The sequence below is a fragment of the Hemitrygon akajei genome, chromosome 14, assembly GCF_048418815.1.
Source record: "Hemitrygon akajei chromosome 14, sHemAka1.3, whole genome shotgun sequence".
NCBI classification, from domain to species: Eukaryota; Metazoa; Chordata; class Chondrichthyes; order Myliobatiformes; family Dasyatidae; genus Hemitrygon; species Hemitrygon akajei.
The window spans coordinates 3,671,793-3,696,210 of NC_133137.1; the positions used below are offsets into that span (position 1 = coordinate 3,671,793).

General features: G+C 43.0%; 1 long non-coding RNA gene across 1 annotated transcript in view; it reads left to right on the top strand.

Annotated features, from left to right (window-relative positions):
• Positions 1-18,569, top strand: part of LOC140738953 (uncharacterized) — a 58,372-nt gene extending 39,803 nt beyond the window's left edge. Inside the window, exons 2-3 of the long non-coding RNA XR_012101484.1 lie at positions 7,095-7,225; positions 18,359-18,569. This is a non-coding gene — a long non-coding RNA (uncharacterized lncRNA). The remainder of the gene's footprint in view (positions 1-7,094; positions 7,226-18,358) is intronic.
• Positions 18,570-24,418: the final 5,849 nt, after the last annotated feature.

The window sequence follows — 24,418 nt, forward strand, 5'->3', positions numbered from 1 at the left end:
GGAAGTAGAAAGTCTACAAAAGGACTTGGATCAGGAGAATGGACAAAGAAGTGGCAGGTGGAATATAGTGCTGTGAAGTGTATGGTCATGCACTTTGGTAGAAGAAATGAAAGAGTAGATTATTTTCTAAATTAAGAGAAAATTCAAAAACTGAGATGCAAAGGGACTTGTAAGTCTTTGTGCAGGATTCCCTAAAGGTTAATTTGCAGGTGGAGACTGTGGAGAGGAAGGCAAACACGAGGTTAACATTCATTTCACGAGGATGAGAATATAAAAGCAAGGATGTAATGTTGAGATTTTATAAAGCACTGGTGAGGTTTCACTTTGAGTATTGTGAGCAGTTTTGATAGATAGATAGATAGATAGATACTTTATTCATCCCCATGGGGAAATTCAACTTTTTTCCAATGTCCCATACACTTGTTGTAGCAAAACTAATTACATACAATACTTAACTCAGTAAAAAATATGATATGCATCTAAATCACTATCTCAAAAAGCATTAATAATAGCTTTTAAAAAGTTCTTAAGTCCTGGCGGTAGAATTGTAAAGCCTAATGGCATTGGGGAGTATTGACTTCATGCTGTCTGAGGAGCATTTGGGCCCTTTATCTTAGAAAGGATCTGCTGAAACTGGAGAGGGTTCAAAGGAGGTTCACGAAAATGATTCCGGGATTGAACAGCTTGGCATATGAAGAGCGTTTGATGGCTCTGGGCCAGTATTCACTAGAATTCAGAAGAATGAGGGGTGACCTCATTGAAACCTATCGAATGGTGAAAGGCCTTGATAGAGTGGATGTTAAGAACTGGCATCCACCTTGGAGTTTTACGTCTCGCACCTTCAGGTACCTTGCTCCAGGTGACCTGCTGAGTATTTTTTTCTGGCTTCAGTCTCTGGCTCCTGGTTGTTGTCCTCAGGTGACAGGTGGGCAGGGACACAACCTCAGTCTCTGGGCTGGGACACCACTGGACACAGATCCTCGACTGGGACACCTTCCGTGAGCAGTGGACATTCCAAGTGGAGTACACTAAAAGAACAAGGACATATTTTCTGGATTGGGAGGATTTTCCCAGATGGAAGTGGGAGCACAGTCTTGTTGCGACTGTCAGACTTTCTAAGCTGGGTTGGACCACACAGGCAACACGTACACACAGCAGTTACCACAGTTATGTTCACTGAGCCAGTGGTAAGTCACATTCCAGGCATTTGTGCAAACACTGTGTTTGAAAGCTGCTCCAAACAGATACTGTTTACTTCTATCTGAGAGCTCTAATCATACTTCTTAAGTGATTTTTACAAACCTTGTTCCAACCATTCAACAGTTTTCCCTTCATTATGTGAAAAATTAATTACATTCATTCTTCTGCTGGGCTTTTCCCTCAGTTATACTAATTTCCCTCCTATATGCTCTTGTACAATTAAAGCAGTGTTAGTTATTCTCTCATAATTGCCAGAAATGAACAAGTTTTGAGTGAGGCTGAATAATGAGTGTTGACAGGTTCTTTGATTAGCAGAGCATCTCAGGCTGATTGAAAATTGATCTTATTCAGGCACCTCAGCCGAGTGAGGCTATCAGTCAGCCTCTGATACAAACAGATCTACGAAGATAATAGATACTGAAACAGTACAGTACAGCTCAGGAACAGGCCCTTCAGCCCATCATGTCTGTGCTGACTATGATGCCAGTTTAAACAGTATATTAGAATCAGGTTTATTATCACTGATATATCACTGCCATGAAATTTGTTGTTTTGCGACAGTACAGTACAATACTTAAAATCTATAAATTATAATTTAAAAATGTATTACAAATAACTGGTGCAACAAAGAGAGGAAAAGAAGTGAGGTAGTGTTCATTGGTTCATGAAACATTCAGACATGGAGGGGAAGAAGATGCTCCTGAAATGTTCAGTGTGTGTCTTCAGGCTTCTGTACCCGACGATAGCAATGAGAAGAGGTCACGTCCTGGGTGGTGGGGTCCTCGATGGTGGATGCTGCCTGCTTGAAGATGTCCTCAATGGTGGGGAGGATAGCGCCCACAGTGGGGCTGGCGAGTTTACAGCCCTTTGCAGCTTTTTCCGATCCTATGTATTGGCCCCTCTGTTCCAGACATACGTAACCAATTTGTTGACCATATCCCTTACTACTGTTTGGAGTCTGTATATAACTCCCATTAGGGTCTTTTTAGGTTCCTTAGCTCTATCCACAATGATACAACACCTTCCAAACCTATGTCACCCCTTTCTTATGATTTGATTTCAGTTTTTACCAACAGAGCCATGTCATCCCCTCTGCCTTCCTGCCTGTCCTTTTGATACAATGTGTATCCCTGGGCATTAAGCTCCCAGCTATAATATTCTTTCAGCCACAATTCAGTGATGTCCACAACATTATACATGCCACTCTGTAACTGTGCTACAAGTTCATCTACCATATTCTGTATACTGCACACATTAAAATACAACACTTTCAGTCTTGTGTTCACCCTTTTTGATTTCATCCACATTTTACATTACAACTCACCATGTTGACTGCAATTTTGCCCTTTTATCAGCCTCTCTTTGCTAGGAGTCTCACTACACATTGCCTCTGTTTGTAAACCATCTATCTCATCTTCAGCACTTGTCACTCCAGTTCCCATCCCCCTGCTAAATTAGCTTAAACCCTCCTGAACAACTCTAGCCAACCTGCCCATGAGGATATTGGACCCATTGGTGTCCCTCCCCTGAAGAGATCTCAACGATCCATAAACTGACCCCTGCATCAGTTCCTCAGCCACACATTCATCTGCCAGATCATCCTACTCTTACCATCACTGGCACGTGGCACAGGCAGCAATCCAGAGATTACTATTTTAGAGATCCTGGTTTTTCCGCTTTTTTACCTAGCTCCCTAAAATCTCTCTTCAGGACCTCCTCACCTTGTCTATCTATGTCACTGGTGCCAATTTGTCCCCGAGACTTCTGGCTGCTCCCCCTCCTGCTTAAATTGTCATCGATCCAACCTGAGGCAACCCTGATCCTGGCACCTGGGAAGCAACAATACTGTACCATCTGGGTGTGTCTATTGCACCCACAGAATTTCATCTCTGTCCTCTGACTATGGAATCTCCTATCAACACTGCCGTCCTCTTCACCTCTCTGCTCTTCTGAGCCACACAACCAGGCAGTGCCAGCGAGCTGGTCACTGTGACTGCCCCCAGTAGGTCATCCCCCTCAACAGTATCTAAAGTTGTGTACTGTGGGGAACGGCCACAGGTTGTACTCTGCACTGGCAATGCATTTCCCCTCCTTCTCCAGTCACCCAAATACCTGTCTCCTGCAACCTTGGGATGACTACTCCCTCTAGCTCCAGTCTATCGCCTCCTGATTCTCCCATGTGAGTTTAAAGTCATCAAGCTGCAGCTCCAGTTCCTTAATACGTTCTCTCAGGAGCTGCAACTCAATGCATCTGGTGCAGATGTGCATATCTGGGAGACTGGAAGTCCCCAGACTTCCTAAATCTCACACACACTACAAACCACTGCCCCTGGAGCCATTCTCACAACAGTACTATTCCTTAACAGATGAGGAATGAACAAATAAGAACGAAAGAGAAACCTCTCAGATGCTTTACCTTGCCCAAGCCTGATGAACCAAAGCCACTCTAAACATTGATACACTCAAAAGAATGGCCGCTCCTTTGAATGTCTGTTCTTCAGTGTCGCTCCTTTGGTCCCTGGTTGATTACGGTATATCAAATTGTAACTCACAGAAATCTCTGAAAGTGCTGAGTTAAAATGTTTCTTTGAAGTTTTTACAACCTCCTCCCATGGTCCAGTGGTGGAAATGGTTTTGCAAAGGTCTCCTGTATCTCCAGCTGTAATTACAGTTGACATTGTTGCTGCCTTTTGGGGTATGGCCATATTACTCTGCTGTGTGCCTTCCATGGCACCTCATGGTCCACTCTCCTCTCCTCTCAGATTCCATCTTCTTCAGCCCTTTACCTTTTCCACCTATCACCTCCCAGCTTCTTGATTCACTCCCCCTCCCCCACCCACCTACCTTACCACTCACCTGGCTTCACCTATCACCTCCCAGCTTGTACTTTTTCCTCTCCCCCACATTCTTATTCTGGCTTTTTCCCCTTCCTTTCCAGTTCTGATGAAGAACCTTGGTCAGAAACGTTCCCTGTTTATTCGTCTCTGTAGATGCTATCTGACCTACTGAGTTCCTCCAGCATTTTCTGTGTGTTGCTCTGGACTTCCAGCATTTGCAGGGTCTCTTGTGGTTATGACCTCAATGATATTGTTTACTCTGAGGCCCCTTGTTCCATGGACTGGGTAAATGACTGAGATTGGCTGCATTTCTCGTGTTCACAAATGTATCCACACATGATCATTAACCTGATCCTCTCCGAAGCAGCAATATCCAATCCATGTTTACCAGCACAAATAACAGCAAAGGGGCCACTTATAAAACATTAACAGCTGAAGGTTATCAATTCCCAATTAACCCAGTGGCTGGTGTAAGCATCATGTGCTACACTGCTTTAAAAATATACCAACCATCATACATGATAGAAATTGATTCCTTTATCATTTAAAGCCTCAGTTAGACTGGCTTTTGAACCTCTAAACTCTGCTGAATAAGCATCTTTCCTGGCCTGACAGCATCAAGAGGGCAACACCTGTCATTAAGGATCCCTTCCAACTGGGTCATGCCCACTTCTCATTTCTACCATCAGACAGGGGGTACAGAAGCCTGGAGTCCCACAGCACCAGGTTCAGGAACAGCTCCTTTCCTACAACCATCAGATTCTTGAACTAACCTGTAGAATCCTAACCGTTACGTCAGCGGCGGGAGAGCAGTGAGCACCTCCTGCACTACCGTGGACCTGTCTCTGATTGTTTCCTCCTTTTTTTTTGCACAGTCTATTTTTACCTTCTTTGTCTTGTGCAAAGTATGTATAATTTAAAAATACCTTCTACCTGTTGTTGTCTGTGCCTGCAATGCTACAGCAAGCAAGCTTTGCATTTCACCTGTACCTCATCGTGAAGTTGGCAACTTGACTTGACTTTTCAAGGTAACTTTTAAGCCCTTGATGAAACTTTGCTACCCACTTTCCAAGATCATTCCCAAGGCTATGTCTCGAATTTTGACATGGGATTACAGATGGAGTGTTGCCAAGGTTGCATGCAACGTCCCCTTGCATTCTAGACTCTTTGACTTGAAGGTCAACATTCTGTTGCCCGTTTTGATTACCTTGTGTACCTACCCCCTTCGCCCCTTACTGATTTGTTAATACAATCCTCTACCCTTGGAGAAATTCCATAGTCCTGAAAGGCTTTTTTTTTAATACAACCTTGCACTGAGAATATCATATGTCGACTGAAAGAACTGATGTCAATATCCACACACCAGCAAGTGTTGGAAATGAACCCACTTTCAACCGTAAACTTAGTACCTGAGGTTTCCAAGGAAAACGACCAATTATATCAAGATAATGGATAAAATGCTGAGAACGTTGTGAAATTAATCTCGTTGTTCCAGTGTGCAGTAAACAGCTCAGAAAGATTCTGAAATGCTTACTCCACTTGCAAACCCCAACTTTTGTTGTGACTGCCCAGCCCATATCCTGAGACTTGATCTGGCTGGTCTGTTGACTTCTGGGTGAGATGTTTATCGAGGCCTCACATGTAGATGAAACTTAACTGAAGAAGAGGAGGGGACTTTTCCATGGACTCCTGCCCTGGTGGTTGCTGCTTTGCTGTTTATGGAGGCTTGCTGATCGCAAACATATTTGCGATTTCTGTGTTATAAATACTGAACTGGGGTGAATACTGAATGCTGAACATTGTTTTATCAATAAAAGATCTCTCTCTTGAACATGCCAACTCATTGCAAACTGCTCTCTGCAGATCTACTCATTTCTTTTATTATGATCGCTCTAACTTTTTAAATCGGAATTCTATGATGATAAGAATGACTAAATTACCAATAATTATAAGATTGACATCTTCTAAAGGCGATGCCTCAAAAGGTGGCAACCATCGTTAAGGACCCGTCACCCAGGACATGCCCTCTTCTCATTGCTACCATCAGGGAGGAAGTACAGGAGCCTGAAGGAACACACTCATTATTTTAAGAACAGCTTCTTTTCCACCATCAGATTTCTGAATGGACAATGAACACTACCTCACTATTTTTGCACCAGTTATTTATCATTTTTAGATGTATTTCTTATGGTGATGGGCGAGTCCTACTCACTTGGGGAAGGTGAAGCGTCTCCCATAGCCTCTCCTTTCCAGGTGTTGTGATCGCCGCAGGACCACTGTTTGGCTTGCCTTGCAGGAGGTCACTCGCATATGACCTCTCCTACACCACTGTGCCCATATCAACTTCACATGATGTCCCTGTTCTTACTGAACTTGCTGTACCTTGGCGTGACCGAGTGTTCAGTGGTATAACTGGGCAGGCAGGCTGGGCTCATCAGCCTTGGTTGGCAGCCAGCCTAGGAGAAGGACAACTCCAATTCCAAACCCAGGTAGTCAGGACTCGTTACTCTTGCCAGGCAGCTTGTCTAGAAGGATAACTCCTATACTCAACCTACAGCCTTGCGGTCACTACAGTCATTGCAGCTCACTGTGCCATTGTGGAACATCCCCTGGTCTAAATAGTGGAATCAGTCTGCGCACCGATTCTCACTATGAACCTATGCAGTGCAGGAGGGACAAAAAGTCCTACAGTGATGGAGTTCCCTCCTGATCTTTGCAAGAAAAGAAGCAGCCACCATCATCATATATTTCTCTTTATAATTTATAGTATATTTTATGTATTGCTCTGCCAGAAAACAACAAATTATATGTCATATGTTAGTGATAGTCTCTGACTCTGATAATAACAGACTTGCATGTCTGCTGACCTTCCACTACAACATGTTATTGTTTTCCTCTTGTAGCAGCTCACCCCAATGTGATAAAATGATCTGTATGGATATCATGCTGATCAAAGTTTTCTACTGGACCTCTATGCCTGTGACAATAATGAACCAATTTACCAGTTACTGGTTCAACCGCTGTTAATAATCTCTTTTCTAACAATCACCATTCCAGTTAATCGTCTGTTGTGAACTGACTTTCCAAAGTTGGCAACGTTACCCGATTCCGAGACTCTCCCAACATTTAAGAAGCGTCTGGACAAGTACCTGAATTGCCAAGCATAGAAGGTTACTGAGCTAATGTAGGTAAGTAGGATTAGGATAGGCATGAAGAGCTTACTGGTAATAGAAACTTTGTGATGTAAACTAAAACAATGTATATTTCTCCACTTTTGCTACTAAGTCATTTTCGTCCCATCTTGTCATTGAAAAAATGTTTTTAAAAAAATTTACCAGTGGTGTTCAAATAGTTATCCAGAAACAAATTCAGCCAGTTTTGCATAACACATTGATGTATATTATGTAATCCAGCTCATTGTGAACCATAATAACTAATAAATAACATGAATCCTGACTGGCTATTGTTAATTTCTTAATTAAGCTCAACTAGTTTAGCTGCTCTGGACTCGTGCATTAAATCCCAGCTGATAGTCATAGCCTGCAACATTGCAATGTTCCCCAGCGTTGCAACACTATGTCAAGTGTTCCGCTGTCTAAAATTAACTAACCAAAGTTCCTTTGAAAACGTAAACATTTTGGAAGATGAACTATTTATTATCTATCACTTTTCTTGGGATGAAACATAGTACAGGGGATGTGCATAGTGTATTGAGAATGGCTCCAGGGGCAGTGTTCTGTACTGTATGTGGGAGGTGGGAAATCTGGGAGACCTCCAGTCTCCCAGATAAACACATCTGCACCAGGCGCACCGAGATGCAGCTCTCCAGCGAATATATTAAAGAGCTGGAGCTGTAGTTCGATGAACTAGGGCTGAAATGGTTGCCACAAGAGGACACAGGTTTAAGGTGCTGGGGAGTAGGTACAGAGGAGATGTCAGGGGTAGGTTTTTTACTCAGAGTGGTGAGTGCGTGGAATGGGCTGCCGGCAACGGTGGTGGAGGCGGATATGATAGGGTCTTTTAAGAGACTTTTGGATAGGTACATGGAGCTTGGTAAAATAGAGGACTATGGGTAAGCCTAGTAATTTCTAAGGTAGGGACATGTTTGGCACAATCGAAGGGCCTGTATTGTGTTGTAGGTTTTCTATGTTTCTAACTTTGATTCATACAGGAGAATGAGGAGGTGATAGATAGGAACTATAGGGAGGTAGTTACCCCTAGCTTGCAGTGGACAGGTGACTGTCAGGAGAAGGGGGGGAAATGCACAGGCAGTGAGAGTATAACTTTCCCCTCAATGATAAGTATACAACTTTAGATACTATTGAGGGGGCAACCTAACAGTGACTGGGTCTCTGGCATTGAGTCTGGTGCTGTACCACAGGAGAACAGAGAGGGGAAGAGAACTGCAGTGTTGATAGGAGATTCCACAGTCAGAGGAACAGAGACGAGGTTCTGTGGGTGCGATAGGGACACCCAGATGGTATGTTGCCTCAACGGGGCAAGGATCAGGGATGACTCGGATTGTGTCCGAGACACAAGACACAAGGCATTCTCAAGGGTGAGCGCGAGAGGCCAGAAGTCTCGGGTACATATTGGCACCGGTGACATAGGTAGACAGAGTGAGGAGGTCCTGAAGAGAGATTTTAGGGAACTAGGTAGAAAGCGGAAAACCAGTTCTTCCAGGATAGTAATCTCTGGATTGTTGCCTGTGCCATGTGCCAGTGAGGGTTAGAATAGAAAGATCTGGCAGGTGAATGCATGGCTTAGGAACTGGTGCAGAGGGCAGGGGTTCAGATTTGTGGATCATTGATTGGGATCTCTTCTGGGGAAGGTATGACCTGTACAAAAGGGGCGGATTACACTTGAACTCATGGAGGTCCAATATCCTTGTGGGCAGGTTGGCTAGAGTTGTTCAGTGGGTTTAAACTAATTTGGCAGGGGAATGGGAACTGGAGTGATAGTGCAGAAGGTGAGATAGTTGGTTTACAAACAGAGACAGTGTGTACTGAGACTCCTAGCAAGGATAGGTTGATGATAGGGTAAAATTGCATTCAACAGGATGAGTTGCAATGTAAAAGGTGGACAAAATCAAAAATGCTGAATACCTGACTGAAGGTGTTGTATTTGAAAGCACGCAGTATATGAAATAATGTAGATGAACTTGTAGCACAGTTATAGATTGGCATGTATGATGTTGTAGGCATCACTGAATCATGGCTGAAAGATGATTATAGCTGAGAGTTTAATGTTCAACAACATTGTATCAAAGGATGGGCAGGAAGGCAGAGGGGGTGGTGTGGCTCTGTTGGTAAAAAATGAAATTGTTATTAGAAAGAGGTGACATAGGGTTGGAGGGTGTTGAATTGTTGTGGATAGAGCTAAGGAACTGCAAGGGTAAAAAATACCCTGATGGTAGTTGTATACAGACCCCCAAACAGGAGTAAGGATGTGGTTTACAAATTGGTACGGGAGATAGAAAATGCTTGCCAAAAGGGCAATGATACAATAGTAATGGGGGATTTCAATATGCAGGTAGATTGGGGAAAATCAGGTTGGGATTCCAAGAGGGGGTATTTCTAGTATGCCTCTGAGATGGCTTTTTAGAGAAGCTCATGGTTGAGCCCACTAGAGGATCACTTACTCTCGATTGGGTGTTGTGCAATGATCCAGAATTGATTAGAGAGTTTAAGGTAAAAGAACACTTAGGGGAAGATGATCATAATATGATCAAAATCACCCTGAAATCTGAGGAGAAGCTAAAGTCCAATGTATCAGTATTACAGTGGAGTAAAGGAAATTATAGAGGCATGAGAGAGGAGTTGCCCAAAATTGAATGAAAGAGAACACTAGTAGGGATGACAGCAGAATAGCAATGGCTGGAATTTCTGGAAGCAATTCGGAAGGCTGAGGATATATTCATCCAAAAGGGGAAGAAGTATTCTAAAGGCAAGATGACAGAACCGTGGCTAAAAAAAGTCAAAGACAACATAACAGAGGGCATACAATAGAACAAAAATTAGAGAAAGTTAGAAGATTGGGAAGCTTTTAAAAACCAACAGAAAGCAACTAAAAAAGTCATTAAGAAGAAAAAGATGGACTACAAAATTAAGCTAGCCAATAATATTAAAGAGGAACCAAAGTTTCTTCAGACACATTTAGTGTAAAAGAGAGGGGAGAGTGGATATTGGATCACTGGAAAACGATACAGAAAACGAGAGGTAGTAATGAGGGACAAGGAAGTCGTGGACAAAGTGAATAAGTATTTTGCATCAATCTTCACCGTGGAAAACACTAGCAGTTTGGTGGAAGTTCCAGGTGTCAGAGTTCATGAAGAGTGTGAAGTTACCATTACTAGAGAGAAAGTTCTTAGGAAACTGAAAGATCTGAAGGTAGATAAGTCACCTGGACCAGATGTTCTGAAAGAGGTGGCTGAAGAGTTTGTGGAGACAGTACTGGTCTTTCAGGAAGCACTAGATTCTGAAATGGTTCTGGAAAAATGGAAAATTGTAGATGTCACTCCACTCTTTAAGAAGGGAGAGAGGTAGAAGAAAATATAGGTGAGTTCATCTAAGCTCTGTGGTTGCAAAGATGTTGGAATTGATTGTTGAGGATGTGTTTTTGGGGTACTAAGAGGCACATGATAATGTAGGCCAGAGACAGCATGGTTTCCTCAAGGGAAAATCTTGCCTAACAAATCTGTTGGAAATCTTTGAAGAAATAACAAGCAGCATAGACAAAGGAGAATCAGTTGATGTGAGTGTTTGGATTTTCAGAAGGCATTTGACAGAAACTGCTTAACAAGCTATGACATGGCATTACAGGAAAGATTCTAGCATGGATAAAGCATGGATGGCAGGAGGCAAAGAGTGGAAATAAAGGGTTGGTTGCTGGTGACTAGTGGTATTCCAATGGGGGTTTGTGTTGGGACTGATTCTTTTTACATAATATGGCAATGATCTAGATGGTGGAATTGATGGCTTCCTTGCAAAGTTTACAGACAATATGAAGATAGGTGAAGGGAGGCTACAGTAGGACTTAGACAGATTTGGAGAATAGGAAGTGACAGATGGAATACAGTTTTGGGAAGTGTATGATCATATAGTTTGGTAGAAGAAATGAAAGGCTTGACTATTTTCTGAATGGAGAGAAAATACAAAATTCTCAGGCACAAAAGGATTTGGAAGTCCTTGTGCAGGATTCCCTGAAGGTTAATTTGCAGGTTGGGTCTGTGATGAGGAAGGCAAATGTGATGTTGGCGTTCATTTCAAGAGCACCAGAACATAAAAAGCAATGATGAAATATTGAAACTTTATAAAGCACTTGTAAAGTGTCACTTGAAGTATTGTGAGCAAGTTTGAAACATAGAAAATCTACAGCACAATACAGACCCTTCAGCTCACAAAGCTGTGCCAAACATGTCCATACCTTAAAAATTACCTCGGGTTACCCATAGCCCTCTATTTTTCTAAGCTCCACGTACCTATCCAGGAGTCTCTTAAAAGACCCTATCGTATCCACCTCCACCATCGTTGCTGGCAGTCCATTCCATGCACTCACCACTCTCTGAAAAACTTACCCCTGAGATCTCCTCTGTACCTACTTCCAAGCACCTTAAAATTGTGCCCTCTCACGCTAGCCATTTCAGCTCTGGGAAAAAGCCTCTGACTATCCACATCATCAATGTCTCTCATCATCTTATACACCTCTATCAGGCCAATGCACTGTATGCCTTCTTAACCACAGAGTCAACCTGCGCAGCAGCTTTGAGTGTCCCATGGACTCTGACCCCAAAATCCCTCTGATCATCCACACAGCCAAGAGTCTGACCATTAATACTATATTCTGCCATCATACTTGACCTACCAAAATGAACCACTTCACACTTATCTGGATTGAACTCCATTTGCCACTTCTCAGCCCAGTATTGCTTTCTATCAATGTCCTGCTGTAATCACAAAGAGTAGGGTTCCCAGAACAGATCCCTGAGACACACAACTGGTCACCGAACTCCATGCAGAATATGACCTGTCTACAACCACTCTTTGCCTTCTGAGGGCAAGCTGGTTCTGGATCCACAAAGCAATGTCCCCTTGGATCCCATGCCTCCTTACTTTCTCAATAAGCCTTGCATGGGGTACCTTATCAAATGCCTTGCTGAAATCCATATACACTACATCTACTGCTCTACCTTCATCAATCTGTTTAGTCACATCCTCAAAAAATTTAATCAGGCTTGTAAAGCACAACCTGCCTTTCACAAAGCCATGCTGACTATTCCTAGTCATATTATGCCTCTCCAAATGTTCATAAATCCTGCCTCTCAGGATCTTCTCCATCAACTTACCAATCACTGAAGTAAGACTCACCAGTCTATAATTTCCTGGGCTATCTCTACTCCCTTTCTTGAATAGGGGAACAACATCTGCAACCCTCCAATCCTCCGGAACCTCTCCTGTCCCCACTGATGATGCAAAGATTATCACCAGAGGCTCAGCAATCTCCTCCCTCACCTCTCACAGTAGCCTGGGGTACATCTCGTTTGGTCCCAGTGACTTATCCAACTTGATGCTTTCCAAAAGCTCCAGCACATCCTCTTCCTTAATATCTACATGCTCAAGCTTTTCAGTCTGTTATAAATCATCCCTATGCCAAGATCCTTTTCCATAGTGAATACTGAAGCAAAATATTCATTAAGTACCTCTGCTATCTCCTCCGGTTCCATACACACTTTTCCACCGTCACACTTGATTGGTCCTATTCTCTCACGTCTTATCCTCTTGCTCTTCATGTACTTGTAGAATGCCTTGGGGTTTTCCTTAATCCAATCCACCAAGGCCTTTTCATGGCCCCTTCTGGCTCTCCTGCTAGCCTTATAATCTTCCTGATCTCTATCATTACTTAGATTTTTGAACCTTTCGTAAGTTCTTCTTTTCTACTTGATCACTATCTTCAAAATGGTTTCCCACTGAGAGATCTGACACCTGACCAGGTTCATTTCCCAATACCAAATCAAGTACAGTCTCTCTTGTAGGCTTATCTACATATTGTGTCAAGAAACCTAACAAACTCCACCCTATCTAAACCACTCATTGTAGGGACATGCTAATCGATATTTGGGAAATTAAAATCTCCCTTGACAACCCTGTTATTATTACATCTTTCCAGAATCTGTCTCCCTCCCTTGATGTCCCTGTTACTATTGAGTGGTCTATAAAAAACATCCAGTAGAGTTATTGACCCCTTCCTGTTCCACCCACAGAGACTCCATGAACAATCCATCCGTGACTTCCTCCTTTTCTGCAGCCGTAACACTCTCTGATCAATAGTGCCACGCCCCCTCCTCTTTTGCCTCCCTTCCTGTCCTTTCTGAAACATCTAAAGCCTGGCACTTGAGGTAACCATTCCTGCCCCTGAACCATGCAAGTCTCTGTAATGGCCACCATATCATAGCTTCAAGTACTGATCCACACTCTAAGCTCATCCGCTTTGTTCATAATACTCTTTGTATTAAAATAGACACATCTCAAACCATCGGTCTGAGCGCGTCCCTTCTCTATCACCTGCCTATCCTCCCTCTCACACTGTCTCCAAGCTTTCTCTATTTGTGAGCCAACTGCCTCTTCTTCCGTCTCTTCAGTTTGGTTCCCAACCCCCAGCAATTCTAGTTTAAACTCTCCTCAATAGCCTTAGCAAACCTCCCCGCCAGGATATTAGTCCCCCTGGGATTCAAGTGCAACCCGTCCTTTTTGTGCAGGTCACACCTGCCCCAAAAGAAGTCCCAATGATTCAGAAATCTGAATCCCTGCCCCCGCTCCAATCCCTCAGCCACGCATTTATCCTCCACCTCATTCTATTCCTATACTCACTGTCACGTGGCACAGGCAGTAATCCCGAGATTACTACCTTTGTTGTCCTGCTTCTCGACTTCCTTCCTAACTCCCTGTAGTCTGCTTTCAGGACCTCCTCTCCTTTCCTACCTATGTCGTTGGTAACAATATGCATCACAAATCCTGGCTATTCTCCTTCCCACTTCAGGATATCATGGACTCGTCAGAAACATCACAGACCCTGGCACCTGGGAGGCAAACTACCATCCGTGCTTCTTTCCTGCATCCACAGAATCGCCTGTCTGACCCCCTATCTATAAAGTCCCCTATCATTGCTTCCATCCTCTTCCTTTCACTACCCTTCTGAGCCACAGGGCCAGATTCTGTGCCAGAGGCGTGGCCACTGTTGCTTCCCCCAGTTAGGCCGCCCCCCCCCCCCCCCCAACAGTACACAAACAGGAGTAGTTATTGTTAAGGGGGACAGCCACAGGCGTGCTCTCTAGCCTCTGACTCCTACCCTTCCCTCTCCTGACTGTCACCGACTTAGCTGTCTTGCAAGGCCCCGGTGGGACTACTTGCCTATAGCTCCTCTCTATCACCCACTCTCCCTGACCAGACAAAGGTCATTGAGCTGCATCTCCAGTTCTCTAACACGGTCCCTAAGGAGCTGCAGCTCGATGCACCTGGCGCAGATGTAGCCGTCCAGGAGGCTGGGAGTCTCCCGGACTTCCCACATCTGACATCGAGCACAGAACACCGGCCTCACACACATACTTCCTGTCTGTATTCTACACAGGCAACCTACCTCACCTCGACCTGTTATCTTTCAAAAGGTTTCTTTCGGAAGTCCTGCTGATATGCAGTCTCCCAGCAGTAATTTCCAGTCACTTGTCCACGACCATGGCAAGTTCGGTTCTCATCTTCTCTGGATTATGTCAGAGGACAAATGGTAATCTCATCCAAACCTTTTGCTCAGCAGTCCACATTAAGAACCCCCACCTTCTTGGCCATGCTCTCTTCTTGCTGCAGATGTCGGGCAGGAGCCTCTACAATCAGCAGGTTCCTGAACCAGTATGGATAACTTTACTCACCTGAACACGGAACTATTCCACAACATATGAACTCACTTTCAAGGACTTTACAATCATTGTTGTTCTAAATGCTATCTATCTACCTATCTATTTAATTATTATCTTTTTAATTGCACTGTTTGTCTTCTTTTACCCATTGGTTGTCAGTCTTTGTGTGTAGGTTTTCACTTATTCTATTGTGTTTCTTTGTATCTACTGTGAATGCCTGCAAGAAAATGAATCTCAGGGTAGTATGTGGTGACATATTTGATAATAAATTTAATTTGATCTTTGAAGCCCAGCCACGCTATGTGAAGCATGTGTGCCATTAGTGGTGGGGGATACAGTGGAGCCTTCAGTCATCCTTTTAATCTGTGTAACTCCATTTGCAATGGCATTGATTCCCAGAACAAGGAGACATCAGAGGCTGTGGAAATGGTTTTGAAGTTTGTTATCATGTATACAATGATGCCGTCCTGCGAGTTGATGTCATGCATAGGTAGTTTGCAATGGTAAAAGAAAACAATGCAGAATATAGTGTTGTAACTACAGAGAATGTACAATGTAGACAGTCATATAAAGAGTAAGGGTCACATTGATGTAGACTGGAAGAACAAGTAGTTCTCTTTAGCATGCAAGATGGTCATTCAAGCATCTGATAACCGTGGCACGGAAACTGTCCGTGAGCCTGTTGCTAAGTGTTCTCAAGTGAGGGCATCTTCTGTTGGTGGTGTCTCAAAAATAGCATCCATCATTAAGGACCCTCACCATCAAGGACACATCTACATCTCATTTCTACCGCCAGGGAGGAGGTACAGCAGCCCGAAGCCACATGCTCAATGTTTTAGGAACAGCTTCTTCCCTTCCACCATCAGATTTCTGAACAGTCCAATCACTGACCCCATGAACACTAACTCGCTGTTCTGCTTCCACACTATGTATGTATGTATGTATGTATTTATTTATTTATTGTAGATTATAGTAATTTTTATGTCTTACACTGTACTGCTTCCACAAAAACAACACATTTCATGTAATGCAGTATGTCAGTGATAATTAAGCCTGAGTTCTGATGAAGGGTCTTGGCCTGAAACATTGACTGTTTATTCCCTTCTATTGATTTGCTGAGTTCTTCCAACATTTCGTGTGCATTGCTCAGGATTTGCTGCATCTGCAGAATCTCCTGTGCTTATAATAAACCTGATTCTGATTCAGTATCTTCTGTCTAATGTGAGGGAGGAGAAGAGAGGAAGACTGGGGCGGCAGGGGTTGTTGATAACATCAGGTGCTTTCCCAAGGCAGCGGGAAGTGTTTGCAGAGTCCATGAAAGGGAGGTTGGTTTGTGCAATAGACTGGGCTTGCGTTCACCACTTCCTGCATTTTGTTGTGGTCTTGGGCAGAGCAGTTACCTACACCAAGCTGTGATGCATCTGGACTGGATGCTTTCTTATAAAAATTCCTGCAACTGTAAAAAATTGGTACTTTGTGAAATGCTGCAGTGGACTGAACAACCAACAACGTACAAAATAAAGTGAAAAAAAAACTTCTTTCCATGATCCCTGACTCCTCCTCAGCTGGGCATCAAAGTGAGGTTGGACACTCTGCAACCCATTTCAGTGGAAATCCAGTACAGTAACACTCCTTCACTCACTGATGTCTCACTGGCAGGTTTGACCCCAGGTGGGCTCACCTCAGCTAACCTGTCCAGATCCGACAATGCCGCCCCCTCCCACCCCCCACCCATCCTGGAAGCAAAGGCTCTCATCAGGATCGGTACCAAGTTCTTTCCATCCAATGCTTTCCAAGCCCGGAAACCTGGCCAGTGATTTAGGTGGCTTGGCTTATGACTGTGTCCCTGTGTTGAAACGTGGGCATAGCTCTAAATTCCATTGCTGCTAATTAGCTTGGAGCTATGTGGGAACAGAGATAACCATTAGCGCTGGTCTTGGTGCTCTTGGAATGTTAGCAGAGAGTAAGAGAAAATAAATATTTGTCTTTAATGCAATCCAACCCATTGACACCAGCATGACAGTGCTATAATAGTAGGGCAAGCAAAAACTATTGCTGTCCCTAGTAGGAAAGGCACGGGAGTGGTGATTGAAATCACCATGTCAAAGTCCTCACTCAGCACACGGATAACCCCGTTTCAAGGGTCAGAGGCTTGAAAGGTGAAAGCACAATGGACCTTAGGCCAGCAGCCACTGGAGATAAGAGTGGATTCTTCTGAAGTTCAACAAAGATCCAGTAGAACGGGGGTATAATGGTGTTAGCGACAAACTGTTGACAGGAACATTTGCTTGGCTGAGACTGCATGGAGAAATTTTGAGAACCTGATATTTGCCCCCTTTCCACGTTGCAATAATCTGCATGTTCAACGTCTTTTCTTCGCTAGTCTGGGGTGCATCCCATGATCTTCTAACAGCAGGATAGAAGCTGTCCTTGAGCCTGGTGGTACATACGTGCAGTCTTTTGTATCTTCTGTCTGATGAGAGGTGGGTAGAGGAGTCACTGTCTGGGGTTTTCTACCTTTGTCTGTTCTCTGTTGGACAGATTTTCACACGGCATTGATCAAGCTATATCTGTCCTTACCTTTCAGTATGGACTCCTCAGCCTGAAAAGTCAACTGTTTATTCCCCTCCAGAGATTCTGCCTAACTTGCTGAGTTATTCCACCATCTCTCGTGTGGATCATTTCATCACATCCGTGCATTAAAGTTGAAAAATGGAAAAGCAATAACAGAATAAAGTTTTAAAATTTACTGAGAAAGTAAAGTGCAGGAAGACAATAAAGTTCAAGATCATAATGAGGTAAATTGTGAGATCAGGAGTCCATTGCAGAGTACTATGGAAGCATTCCATAGTCTTCTAACAGTGGGGCAGAAGCTGTCCTTGAGCCTGGTGGTACACGCTTTCAGTCCTTTGAATCTTCTGCCTGACGGGAGGGGTGTAGAGGAGAGACTGTCTGGAGAGAGTGTGGTCTTTGATTATATTGACTGCATTACTGAGGCAGTGAGAAACGTAGAGAGGGTCCATGGATGGGATGCTGGTTTCTATGATGTGCTGAGCTGTGGAAATGACACTTTTCAGTTTCTTGTGGTCACAGCAGCAGCCGTGGTGCAGGATGCTTTCTACGGTGCACCTGTAAAAACTAGTCTCCGTAGGAAGTAGAGACACTAGTGAGCTTTCCTGGTGCTAAATCAAAAGTAGAGAGCACTTCACCCTAAACTCCTTATAGGATGCAAGCCCCTTTTATGGGCCTAGGCAGCTGTAGACACTGATCTGGTAATGGGGCAAAGGTAACTAGGGTGTGTAAGAGGAGAAATGGAGAAGTTCGGGGACTGGTAAATTTCAAAAGTTCAAAATAGATTTATTATCAAAGTACATATATGTCATTGTATACTAACCTGAGATTCATTTTCATGCAGGCATTCACAGTAAATGCAAAGAAACACAATAGAATTAATGAACATTTGTACACGCTAAGATGAACAACCAATGTGCAGAAGACAACTCTGTAACTCTGTAAAACAGAAGAAAAAACAAACAAAATAATAAGAATAAACAAATAAGCAATAAATATTGAGAACATGAGATGAAAATGCTTGAAAATCTTGTATATATGTTGTGGGAACAGATCAGTATTGGGGTAAGTGAAACTGAGTGAAGTTGTCCCCTCTGATTCAAGAGCCTGATGGTTGAGAGGTAGTAACTATTTCTAAACCTGGTGGTGTGGGTCCTGAGGCTCCTGTGCCTCCTTCCTGATGGTTGTGTGGTAATAACTGTTTCTGAATCTGGTGGTGTGGGTCCTGAGGCTCCTGTGCCTCCTTCCTGATGGCATCAATGAGAAGACCACCAGGAACACCGGGAAAGACACGAAGCTGGGGGAAGGAATGTAACCAATTTCTCCAACCAAGGCACAGATGAAATTAGACACAAAGCAAAGTATTTCCAAAAGAATTTTGAGATAATTCTAACCCAGAAATTTATGTGCTCCTGAAAAGGAATGTGAAATATAGTGCAGGACTTGCCCAGTGGGGTTTGAGAAGTCATCAGACGATCTTCAATCAGAATCAGGTTTAATATATCACTGGCATATGCTGTGAAATTTGTTAACTTAGTGGCAGCTGTACAATGCAATACATGATAATAAAGAGAAAAATAAATAAGTCAATTACAGAAAGTATATATGTATATTAACTTGTTAAATTTAAATTAGCACAAAAACAGAAATAATAAAAACGAGGTAGTGTTCATGGGTTCAATGTCCATTCAGGAATCAGATGGCAGAGAGGAAGTTGTTCCTGATTCGGTGAGTGTGTGCCTTCAGGCTTCTGTACCTCCTACTTGATGGTAACAATGAGAAGAGGGCATGTGCTGGGTGATTGTGATACTTAATGATGGACTCCACCTTTCTGAGACACTGCTCCCTGAAGATGTCTTGGATACTACAGAGACTCGTACCCAAGATGGAGATGACTAATTTTACAACTTTCTGTTCTAAATATATAGATATATATATAAATATTATATATATTATATTTTATATATATATATATATTATATTATATATTATATTATATATATATAAATATATATCTATATATTTAGATATGTATGCACGCGAGCGCGCATGCACACACACACACACAGAGAAATGCATGTACAAGCACAGGCACACATGAGGCACATACACACATACATACACCTATACATATGCAAGTGCACACATGTGCACACACACATTCAGTCACAAGTATGTGTGTACACAAAAACACAGACAATACACACAGACACTTTCAGAAAGAGGTTGATGGTGAGAGGTTGCTGGGGGTAGATTCACCAGGAGGTTGCCTGTATTGGAGCATTTCATTTACAAGAAGAGACTGGATGGGTGGGGACTGTTTTCCTTGGAGGAGAGGAGACTGAGGGGTGACCTGGTGAGGTATATAAAATTCTGTGGTATAGATGGTAAGGATATGTTCCTATGGTGGTGGTGGTTCTGTATTTAATACTTAAGTAATGTTTGAATAATCTTGTATATACTGTATATTGGTTGATTAAGCATTCTTATATCAATAATTCATTACAGGTTATATGTATAACTATGTGAATTGCATACGTCATCACGCTACCACGGGATATGTGCTTGCCTCGCTTAAAGTAAACCTAAAGTTAGACCTGAATTTTGGACTCCCATGTCTTCATTTTAATTAGTTTAAAGTTTTGAAGTTACATATCATAACATTAGTAACAAGGTACTTTTCAAAACAAACCCGAGATGGCTACCGACCCATTCAAGTGCAGTGAGATGTTCGAGTTCACAGCAAAGAACAGTCAAATTTTAAAAAAACGCAGCCAGCACATGCAGAGATGTTGAGTTAAACAGAAAAATTCAGGGTTCATAAAGAGAGTGTACCAGGTGATAATAATCATATAAAAATATCAGTAATGGCTAGCTGCATTGGAAAGATTGACGAGTTCGATTACACAGCGGATAATTGGCTCATGTATGGTGAGGTATTGGAACAGTATTTTGAAGCAAATGAAATAGCCAATAAGAAACAAGTGCGAATTTTGCTCAATGAATTGGGTTTAAAGGCATACAATTTGCTTTGGTCTAACTGTTCCAACTAAACCATCTGAAATGAGCTTTGCTGATATTGTCAAAGTAATGCAGGATCACTTAAAATCAAAGCCATTACTGATTGCAGAACACTTTAGGTTTCATAAATGGATCAAAAGGAAGGGGAGCCCATTTCAGCTGATGTGGCTGAATCAAAGAGATTGTCAGAGCATTGTCAGTTGGGTAGTGGGCTTAACAATGAACTGAGAAATTGTTTAGCTTGTGAAATCTTACAAGAAAGCATTCAAAAATGACTCCTAACTGAAGCACAGCTTACATTTAGAAGAGCAATTAAAAACATTGTTTCAATGGAAACCACAGACAGAGCCAAATTAAGTTGCAGTCAGCAATGAAAATGAGCATGAACAAAACTGAAATGTCTAAAGAGGAACTGGCCTGGCTGAACAAATTGTGTTATTAAACACAAAATACACTGCAGATGCTGGGCTCAAAGCAACACGTACAACAAGATGGAGGAACTCAGCAGGTCGGGCAGCATCCATGGAAACGTTGACTGCTCGTTTCCATGGATACTGCTCAAATTGTGTTACTGTTGCGGCAGGAGCTCACATTCATAAAAAAAAAATCAAATGGCGGTTTAAGGGCATGAGCTGCTGGAAGGATGTTCAATGATGTCCTGCTGCCTTAGGGGGCTCCACTTCACTGCTGTCTGGGTTTACTCATGTAGCCTTCATCTCTCCCGAGGCTGCCCACAGGCAGTGGGGCTATTTACCCATAGCTGAGGATCTGGTTCACGAGCACCAGGGCACGACCACACACCATTGGGCCTGTACAGGTGCTACGTGTGCAGGGGCCAGACCTTCTCCCCGTCCTCTGTAGATCAGCCTGAGTCCGAAAGGAGTTCAGTTTCCCTTTGTGGCCGGCGAGAAGGCACACATGAGGCTTGCTGTTGGAGAAGTTATATACTAACAGGGAGAGACTTACACATTCAGCTCTCCTTTTTGCAGGGCTGCTAGCCAGCGGTGGAAGCTGAGAGTGAGAGTGACAAGCACTACCCACAACACTAACACACTAGACGCGTCACAACAATCATTTTGATGCCATTACAACAGTACCTACACAGCAAAATGGCCTTTTCCAAAAACTCTCTTCTGGAAAGCTTTATAGGACTATAAAAGCAAAAACTTCACACCATTTAAAAAATTTCTTCCTCCAGTGAGTTAATCTGATTAAATATTCTAGTTAGCCCCCCCCCATCTATTACCCCATCACTGCACTGCTCTGTAAACACTTTAAACCACATTTTATCATGCTGTTTACATTGTAAATACATGCTGTTATTGATGTACTTGCGCACATTTAATTCCATATCCATACTTCAACCTTTAACTTATATATATAATCTTTCTTGTGTATAATTGTTGAATGTTGTTTTTGTTGTATGTTGTATGAACACACATGACAAGTTCCTAATACATGTAAATATACATGACAAATAAAGCTGATCCTCAACACTTGGCAACAAGTGGGCCAGGACATCAGCTTTGCGTCTCAGCAAAGCAGGAGCTTCGACTGGGATGAGGCTCAGATCTGAGCAGTAGGTTAGAGATTTTTCTGTAATTATGAACTCATCTGGACACAGACATTAATTAAAGTGAGAACCAGTCTTCAGGAAATAACGTTTCATTATTTAACTTTCACTGACATCTTAAAATCATCAAGACCAACGCCAGGTGTGGGTCATTCTGATCTGTACCATTGCAATGACACAGGGGAGTGTCTCTGTTAATTGACACTCATTGAAACCTTCATGATGAATGGGATCGGGGAAGTGGGCATCACCTGATTAAAGGTATATCCCTGCCACTTTATGCACAGTTCAGGACAGATCTGCTTTGACTCTGCTTTGTATATTCAGGGATCCATCCCCCAACGCACTAGCAAAACAAGTATAATTTGGGCACCTGGAGTTTGTGCCCAGAAACTCTCAGACCAGCCACCAGTATTTGAACATTTACAGAGGTCCTCCACTTGGGAAGTACTCCCACTGAAAATATGTAATTCTGCCAAAGTTATCTATGCACATTCAAAAGATTAAAGTTCCTCTGTTTTAGAAATGATCGAGCATGAGATATTAAAGGTCGAGCACTGGCATTATCATAGCAGAGCCCAGCAGGACAGGCCTGCTGAGGTTCTGTGGGTGGAAGTGAGGAATAAGATAGGGATAATTCAGGTGTGGGTTGATGGGAATAATAATTCAGCATGGACTAGATGGGCTGAAGGGCCTGTTTCTGGGCTGTAGTGCTCTATGACTCTACTAAGTAGGGTAATTATAACAACTGAACCTGCAGACAATTTATTGTTGTCTTTGTATTTAAAAAGGCATAAAACATCACTTCGCTGTACAGTTAAGAGTCAGGAGAAATAGATTCTCCAGAATGTATTGAATAAAGACCTTGGATATCTCTCTACTACCGTCTCTGTGTGAGTTACTTCAGCAGTCACCACACACTGCTACCTGGGTGATCTCCAGTGTGAGTGGCTTGCCTCACTGGAGGAGGCAGCAGCTGTCAGGGGCCAGGCAGCTGTTATCCAGGAGCTGACTGTCGAGACTGCCAAGGCTCCAGAGGATTTTGTGACAATGGTGAAGATTGGGTCGCAGCGTAGCCACCCTCTGCCGTGGGAATCCGAGACTTTTTGGGGAGATTGTTAATCTAGACCGCCCCGCTCTTCCCCTGCAGGCTTTCTTGCTGATATCTCGTGGATGGCTTTTCCAGACTGCAACCACACAGCAGCTAGATACTGCATGCAAATGGGAACTTTGGCTTAGACATTGCTACCATCATCTACTCACTTACACTAATCCTGCATTAATCCCACATTCCTGAAAGCTGGCAGGAGGTCCTCCCAATGGCGTCCAATATGAAATCCCACCTTCCTCACCTTCCAATAGAGGGGGAGGTGGGAAGGAGCTCCGGTAGTCTGGAGCAAGCAGCATTCTCAGAGATTTTTGTAGCAGGGCTGTGAAACCTCAGAGCAAAGGAGAGGTATGAGTTTTCTGAGCAGATGATCAGTTTTTAAATTAAATTTATGTGCCTATTATCACTTTGTTAATGCTTTACAGCACCAGTTGTAAGATCGGGGGTTCGATTCCCGCTCCTGTCTGTAAGGAGATTGTACACTCAGTGGCCACTTGATTAGGAACCTCCTGCATCTAATAAAATGGCCACAGACTGTATGTTTGCGGTCTTCTACTGCTGTATCCTATCCACCTCAGGGTTTCAACATGTTGTACTTACAGAGATGCTCTTCTGCACACCACTGTTGTAACGTGTGGTTATTTGAGTTACTGCCACCTTCCTGTCAGTTTGAACCAGTCTGGTATTCTCCTCCGAGCTCTTCAATAACAAGGCATTTTTGCTCACAGAACTGTCAATGACTGGATGTTTTGTTTTGTTTTTTCACACTATTCTCTGTAAACTCTAAAGACTGACGTGTATGAAAATCCAAGGATATCATCAGTTTCTGAGATACTCCAAACACTCCATCTGACACCACCAATCATTTGATGGTTAAAGTCACTTAGATCACATTTCTTCCCCAGCCTGATGTTTGGTCCGAACAACAGCTGAACCTCTTGACCATGTCTGCATGCTTTTATGCATTGAGGTGCTGCTATATGATTGGAAATGATTAGATATTTATATTAATGAGCAGACATACAGGTATACCTAATAAAGTGGCCACTGAGCGTATGTTATCCCTGTGACCCCGTGGGATTCCTTCGGGCAACATGGTTTCCTCCTACATTCCAAAGTGGTTAAGTGTTTCAGTTAAAACTATTGTAGGTTTCTCTTCATTTCTCTACTGGATAATACTCAGTCTATTTAAATGTGATACC